We start from the raw sequence: 7,493 nt of genomic DNA on the forward strand, positions 1-7,493 counted from the left end.
GGGCTTAAGGAAAAATATTCTAGAAACAAAAAAGTCTTAATATTAGTCAAAGAATACCCTCAAATTTTTTCAGATTTTTTAAACGATTTTTCGAAAATTTCAATTTTCCTATTTTCTGGAAAATCAAAAATTTTCTTTTACGGTCCTGAAAAAATTTGAGGGTATTCTTTGACTAATATTAAGACTTTTTTGTTCTTAGAAAATTTTTCCTCAAGTCCATAGTTATCGAGAAAAAAATTACTGAAGTTTAAAACTAAAATTTGTTGTTTCGGACGCCATTTTGTCTAAATAAAAAATTTTTTTTAATTATGTATAGCCAATAACTTTTAGTTTTGGTGTCATGGACGCGATATTTATCGGTCTTAAGTATGTAGAAAAATGCAAATGCAAAAAAAAATTACCTCAAAAAAAAATTTCATCAAAAAATTTCTGTTTTTTTTTTAATTTACTATTTTTCCATAAAAAAACTCATTTTAGGGTCTTCTAACCACCACCATTCGAAAGAGCAACCTTCAAAACAGAGGGAACAGTGGTTCCAAAATTTTTTTCGATCAAATGCATCGTACAGTGACTCTCTGAACTTTGGTACCGAAAAATGTCCGTTCAGGCGCTAATGGGTTAAACAGGAAACGGCTTTAATTTCCTCGAGTTCGTCACTAACGGATGATATCTTGAGCAGAAAAGATCAAATAATAAAAGATACAAGTTCACAGTTTTAATTTCATCTCGTAAATAAAATAGCAATCTATTATATAAGTAGATATTAAAATTTGAAAGTTTCTTCTAAAATATTATATGTACTGTTTCTTTACTATTTATTATTATTATCTATTTTATTATTTTATTATTTTACTATTATTTCCATTTGCCTTCATCATCGTTATAATAAGATCTTTATGCTAACATCTTATGCTCTCTAAAACTCATATAAAATAAAATATAAAAGCAAAATTACAGTTTATATTATATTATTTTTATTCTGAAAATATTTTTGTACAGATATTCAAAAGGAGACTTGACATGGCTATTTTGAAATTTTTAATAAATATTGGCCTCATATTTACTGCTACAGCGATTCTCTATGATGAAGATTCAAGCAACGATTTGATTCCTGTTCAGGAAGATTGAAGCAATGATTCGGCGATTAATTACCGTTTACCAGATAATGTAATTCCGGTACATTACAATATTAAGCTAATACCGTGCATTGTAGAAGATAATTTCACCTTTGAAGGAGAATCCAATGTTAACATCAGAATTAGTCATGTAACTTGAGTTTACACGTTTTATAATTGACAATAAACGAAGCGGAGACATCGTTGTTTGATAACAATGTTATCTATACACCAGCAATGTATAATTATGACAATCTAACACAAATCTTAGTTCTTAATTTCAATGATGAACTATCACCTGGAAATTATATTTTGAAAATGCGATATGTTGGTATCCTACATAACGACTTGGAAGGCTTTTTCATATCATCTTATATAAATGAGGAAGGAAATGATGCGTAAGTAAATGTCAGTATCTGAAAGTTCTTTCTAATATCATATATATTATTATTTTTAATTATTTATTATTATTATTATTTATTTGCTACTTTTATCATCATCATGTCTTTATAATATGCTAAGATCTTTAACTACTATATAAAATATATGATTTAATGTGATATTGTGTGTGTGTGTTTAATATCATATTTTCATAATTGCGTATATATATATATGTAGTTTTTAAATACTTGTCTACATAATATTGTGCATTCTTGTTAATATAATATGTTTTCTTATATTTTAAATTTTTCTTAAAACTTCGAAGTAAAATTTTGTCCTAATTTCTTTTTAAATATAAATCTAATAATATTTTAAATATAAATTTTAAGAAAATTTTTGAGAGGGTTGTGTGTATTATTATGTTTAATTACGTTCAATAATGTATAATTATTTAATAAAATGTAACAAAATGCGATTAACAGATTTTTGAAAAAATACACATTTGCATTTTGACAAACTTCATTACTTTATTTAGTAGTGTTAATATATGATAATAATATATAGCGTCTCTAGACTTTACAAAAATTTTATGTACTAACTATTAAATACAATTAAGATATATTCGATATCTTTTACCGACGCACTCAAAATGTAATAAAATCATTATTACATTTTGAGTGCGTCGGTAAAAGATATTTTAATTGTGGATTTATTTATAGTTATATGACTTATTGCATTATAATTCTCTTAACAAATCTATCTTCTATCTTTTACAATTTAGTCAGTTCAGTTCGGCTACTTCTGACGACTTATGGAACGCTTTGCAAGCAATGCTAGATACATCAGATGTTCCGCATAATACTTATATATTGAAAGAGGTAATGGATACTTGGATAAAACAATCGGATCCTGTAGTTCATGTGACCCGAAAGAAAGACACCAATGAGATAATACTAACGCAAGAACATTTCGTTCCGAAAAATGAAAGTGAGAACGTAATAATAAATGGTGGATACCTTTGACTTTTGCTATGCAAACAAATTCTGATTTTTCTAATACCTTACCCCTCATTGGCTAAAACCGCAAGATCGATATATAACGATTGATGGAATTCATCCAAATGATTGGATTATCGTCAATTTACAACAAACGGGTGAGTATCTTTAATATACACTTAATATTAATTTAATATAAATTTTTAAATACAAATTTTCTTTTCTATTCATGAAGACCATTAATCATTAAATTTATAATTAATAATTTATCATCATTATTACATATTTTTAATTTCTATTTATTTTCTATAAATTTTTATTTTTATTTATTTTGTATATACTCTTTATAATATTTAGGTTTATAATGTATAATATAAATTTTCAACACGCATATATAAAAGTGACAAATAAGATATTAATATTAAAATAAGATAAAAGTATCACACACACACACACACACACACACACACACACACACACACACACACACACACACACACACACAATTTATTAAAAAATATAAATTAAACTAAATTAAATTTTCTTTTTAATAAATTATTTAATTATTTAATAAATTTTAGCGTAATTTATAATATTATTTACTTTGATAATAGGATACTATCGTGTTAATTACGATTCTTCCATTTGGCAAAAAATTGTGGATTATCTTAAATCTGACGATTATACGAAAATCCATGTACTCAATCGTGCTCAAATCATCGATGACGCCTATCATTTTATGATGCTAAATAAACATGATATCATGATGTTTCTGAATATTATTAGTTATCTATCGCAAGAAACAGACAACTTTATACCGTGGTATTCTATGTTTGAAATATTAAAAGTTACGGAAGATATTTACAAAGTTTACAGAAAATGAACCTCTCAAAGTAAATAGCATATAATAACTTGAAATTACTTATTAGTAATATAATTACTTAAGATGAAGAAATATACGTACACGTATATGCACGCGCGCGTGTTTGAGCGTGTGTGATTTTGTATACATACACGTACATCTAGTCCATAAGATATATGTTAATATCAATTGTAAACCGATATATAAAATTAATATTATTATATAATTTTTCTAGTCATATATGCTTAAACTTTTGGAAGGACTTATTAAGAACGTAGGAAACGAAGAAGATCCTACCGAGAATGATCTTATGAAACTTAAAAGAACCGTAGCTTTAAAATGGGCATGTACTTTCGGTCATTCTGAATGCAAGAAAATGGCCACTGTTAAACTGAATGAATATTTCACAGATGCTACAACACATAAGTAATCTTATTCTATTCATTAAATTTTAATTATTCCTATTAAATTAATATAAAATACATATGACATAATCTTATTTACTTCATAAGTTATTAGGATTTTAGACACATATTCACATTCATATATATATATATATATATATATATGCGCGCGCGTGTGTGTGTATACATACATGTCAATTTTTTTTATTATTTGTTATAGTTTCGCCAAATTTAAAAGAATGGACGTATTGTAATGGCTTGATAGAAGCAAGCGCTTCTACTTGGAATATGTTATACGATATATATGTAAATAAATCTGATGAAGAGGCTTTAATGTACTTGGTTTGCTCTGAAAATCCTGATATTATAATTAATTTCTTGAACATATCTATATCGAAAAATACAGATTTTGATTACTATGTAATTTATACTTCTATTATCAAGAAACACGCTAGGAATAATATAGTAATGGACTATGTATTAACAAATTATAAAAAATTATCCCAAGGTAATTTATATTAATTGTAAACATATATCGGTTTTTGTATTTATTGATTATGAACCTTTAATTTTTTTACAGAAAGTACAATTTGAATACAGCATTAAATAATATAATTAACAACGTGTATTCTAAGGAAAATCTTGATAAGGTAAATTTTATTATTTTAAATTTTATATTTTCATTTATTTATATATAAATTTATTTATCTCTATTTTTATCAAAAATTGTAGATTTTTTTTTTTCGATCGAATGCTATTGATATCAAAAATTCATAATTTAAATGGAAAAATATTTTTAGTTTTATTAAATATATGTAATAAATGTATTTTCAAAAATTTGGTGAAATAAACAAAAGATGAGAATTTATTTCAAACAATATCAATAATATATATTTTTCTATATGTTTTACATTGATTTAGTTAGCACATTAGTTTTATGTAGAATGCTACAACATTTAACTGAAGTCGTATCATATTTTTATTACATAATACTGCATTAAATTTCTAATTAATATAAATATAATATACTTTCAGATAAGCCAATTTATAAGAAATGAATTTGAAGAGAACGTATTCAAATATGTTCAAGAAGAGATAATGAAGCGCAAAGGACAGTTAGACATACTTGCCTCATTTCAACCATCTAATATAAATGAAAAATTAAATTTATAAAACAATTATAATTAACTGTAACAATTGCAAGACTGATACATATATATGTTTATTTATTTCTGATATTAATTTTAAAACTTATCAGAAACTTTCTCGTTTTCTGTTTTTTATTTGAGAATAAGTTATGATATTATTTTACATTCCTTACATTAATATCTTTTTAACCTATTCTCCATAATTTTATTCTTTTTATTCAAATAATTATTTTTTATGTTACACATATAATATAGATCTGTCTTCATATAATAAGTAAATTGAATTATAATTTATATGTATATATATATATATATATATATATATATATATATACAGGGTGAGTCAAAAGTATGTTTTAAAAATTTGTGAGCGTGTTCCTGGATAAAAAGGAAGAACAAATGTTCATATGAACATATGGTCGCAAATGCTTTGTTGTCGAGATAATGGACATAAATCAGCAGTATCAAATAATGCTTTATTTGAACGTTTACAATTTTGTTATTGTTGTTTGTTATTTTTTTGTTTTTTTGTTTTTTTTTGGTTGGTAGTGTGGTTTGGTTTGGTTGGGTGGGGGGGGGGGTAGGGAGTGGTGGGTGGCGCATTCGTAACAATAACAAAATTGTAAACGTTCAAATAAAGCATTATTTGATACTGCTGATTTATGTCCATTATCTCGACAACAAAGCATTTGCGATCATATGTTCATATGAACATTTGTTCTTCCTTTTTATCCAGGAACACGCTCACAAATTTTTAAAACATACTTTTGACTCACCCTGTATATATATATATATATATATATATATATATATATATATATACAGGGTGTCCGATTCCTAAGTGACCAAACGAAAAGTAGTAGTAGATTGGGTCAAACTGAGAAGAAAAGTCCTCTACCATTTTGCAAAATTCGCAATAATTATTAAAAAATAAGCAAAAATGTCTCGGTACATGAGAAGCGGTAAACCGCTTGTAGTGTGTGATTATTAAGTGATCAAACGAAAAGTGGTGATAGATTGGGTCAAACTGAAAAGAAAATTCCTGTACCATATTGCAAAATTCGCAATAATTATTAAGTTATAGGCAAAAATGTCTCAGAGTATAAGAAGCGGTAGACAGATCGCTTCTCATGCGCTGAGACATTTTTGCCTATAACTTAATAATTATTGCGAATTTTGCAAAATGGTAGAGGACTTGTCTTTCCAGTTTGACCCTATCTACCACCACTTTTCGTTTGATCACTCATTAATCGGATACTGCGAGCGATCTACCGCTTCTCATGCGCCGAAACATTTTTGCTTATTTCTTAATAATTATTGCGAATTTTGCAAAATAGTAGAGAACTTTTCTTCTCAATTTGATCCAATCTACCACTACTTTTCGTTTGGTCACTCAGAAATATATATATATATATATATATATATATATATATATATATATATATATATATAAAGTAACTGTTTATAAGATATATTTAATTGTAATGAAAAATAGACATTTTTTTAAATAACTCGACGTAACACGTGCTGAATCATTTTGCTAACGAACACAACAATTATAGCTATTAGAATTTTATATGCGAAATAAAATGTTAGTTTTCATAAATAAGTAAGATAATATTGGTTGATATTATTTGATCTATATTATTGACATTATTTGATATACAAGTTAATATACAGAATAAATATACTTTTGTTGATCTCTTAAGACATCATGAAATTATTGATTTATGGATATGTAGTCTTAATTTTTAGCTTTTAACCTTGCAAATCTTGTATAGTCTTTGTAGTCTCGTATAGTCTTATATAGATTGTAATTTACTTAGGAATTACTGTGGTAATTACTCTGGCATCATTATCTTAATTTTTGTGTAAATTAAGTAAATTAATTACAATGTAAATCCGCGTCTGGTTAATTTACTCTTTGTTATATGTTTGTTTGTATTTATATTCTTTATTTTTTATGTATACAATTTATACATACAATTAGCTTTATTAAGTTATACATACAATTAGCTTTTATGCAGAAAGAGAACGTTTGTTGTTTTGAGATATTAGGATTCTAAACGAGAAAAGTATACGCGAATTGTATCAATAACGGTGATCTCCGACGGATCAAGTCTTATTAAAAAGGAAGATCGCGCGATCGCAAAGCGAGATATCTTCGGCGAAGCTATAAGCAATTTATTCCGTTCCGAATCTCCGTGAGGATGCAAATTATTATAATTGATTCCAGAAAAGAAACGATGAAACAAGTAGGAAAAATATGAAGATTGGTGTGATCAGGTAGCTATAAAACTTTATTGAACGACATAATGCACCTTAGTAGTGCAGTTATAAGACATGTAAGGGCGACCCATCGTTCAACTTTAACCAGATATAATGAAAGAGTTCGTTGCCGATCAAGGTACTCATTACTTGACGGTTAATGTTTTAAGCAGATATCACGGAGATTTCGATGAGACACTACGAGTGTTATTCACTTTTCACCTTCTGGCGATCGGGTATACGTACGGATATGTCGCTTTTAACCGAGATAAATTATTTTACCGTTAGATCTCTTTTATATTTTTTCCATCATCCGATTG

The 7,493-nt window shown here is 26.5% G+C and overlaps 1 pseudogene across 1 annotated transcript; it reads left to right on the plus strand.

Moving 5' to 3' along the window:
• The first annotated feature begins 1,005 nt into the window (after positions 1 to 1,005).
• LOC145966753 (aminopeptidase N-like) lies at positions 1,006 to 4,123 on the plus strand (annotated as a pseudogene). The gene is made up of 5 exons (XR_014437147.1): positions 1,006 to 1,513; positions 2,278 to 2,649; positions 3,106 to 3,384; positions 3,589 to 3,779; positions 3,978 to 4,123. The product of XR_014437147.1 is annotated as an aminopeptidase N-like (transcript).
• Positions 4,124 to 7,493: the final 3,370 nt, after the last annotated feature.

This window comes from Camponotus vicinus, unplaced genomic scaffold (assembly GCF_025532165.1).
Source record: "Camponotus vicinus isolate PSW18456_S1 unplaced genomic scaffold, iyCamVici1.0 SCAF_2, whole genome shotgun sequence".
NCBI lineage: Eukaryota > Metazoa > Arthropoda > Insecta > Hymenoptera > Formicidae > Camponotus > Camponotus vicinus.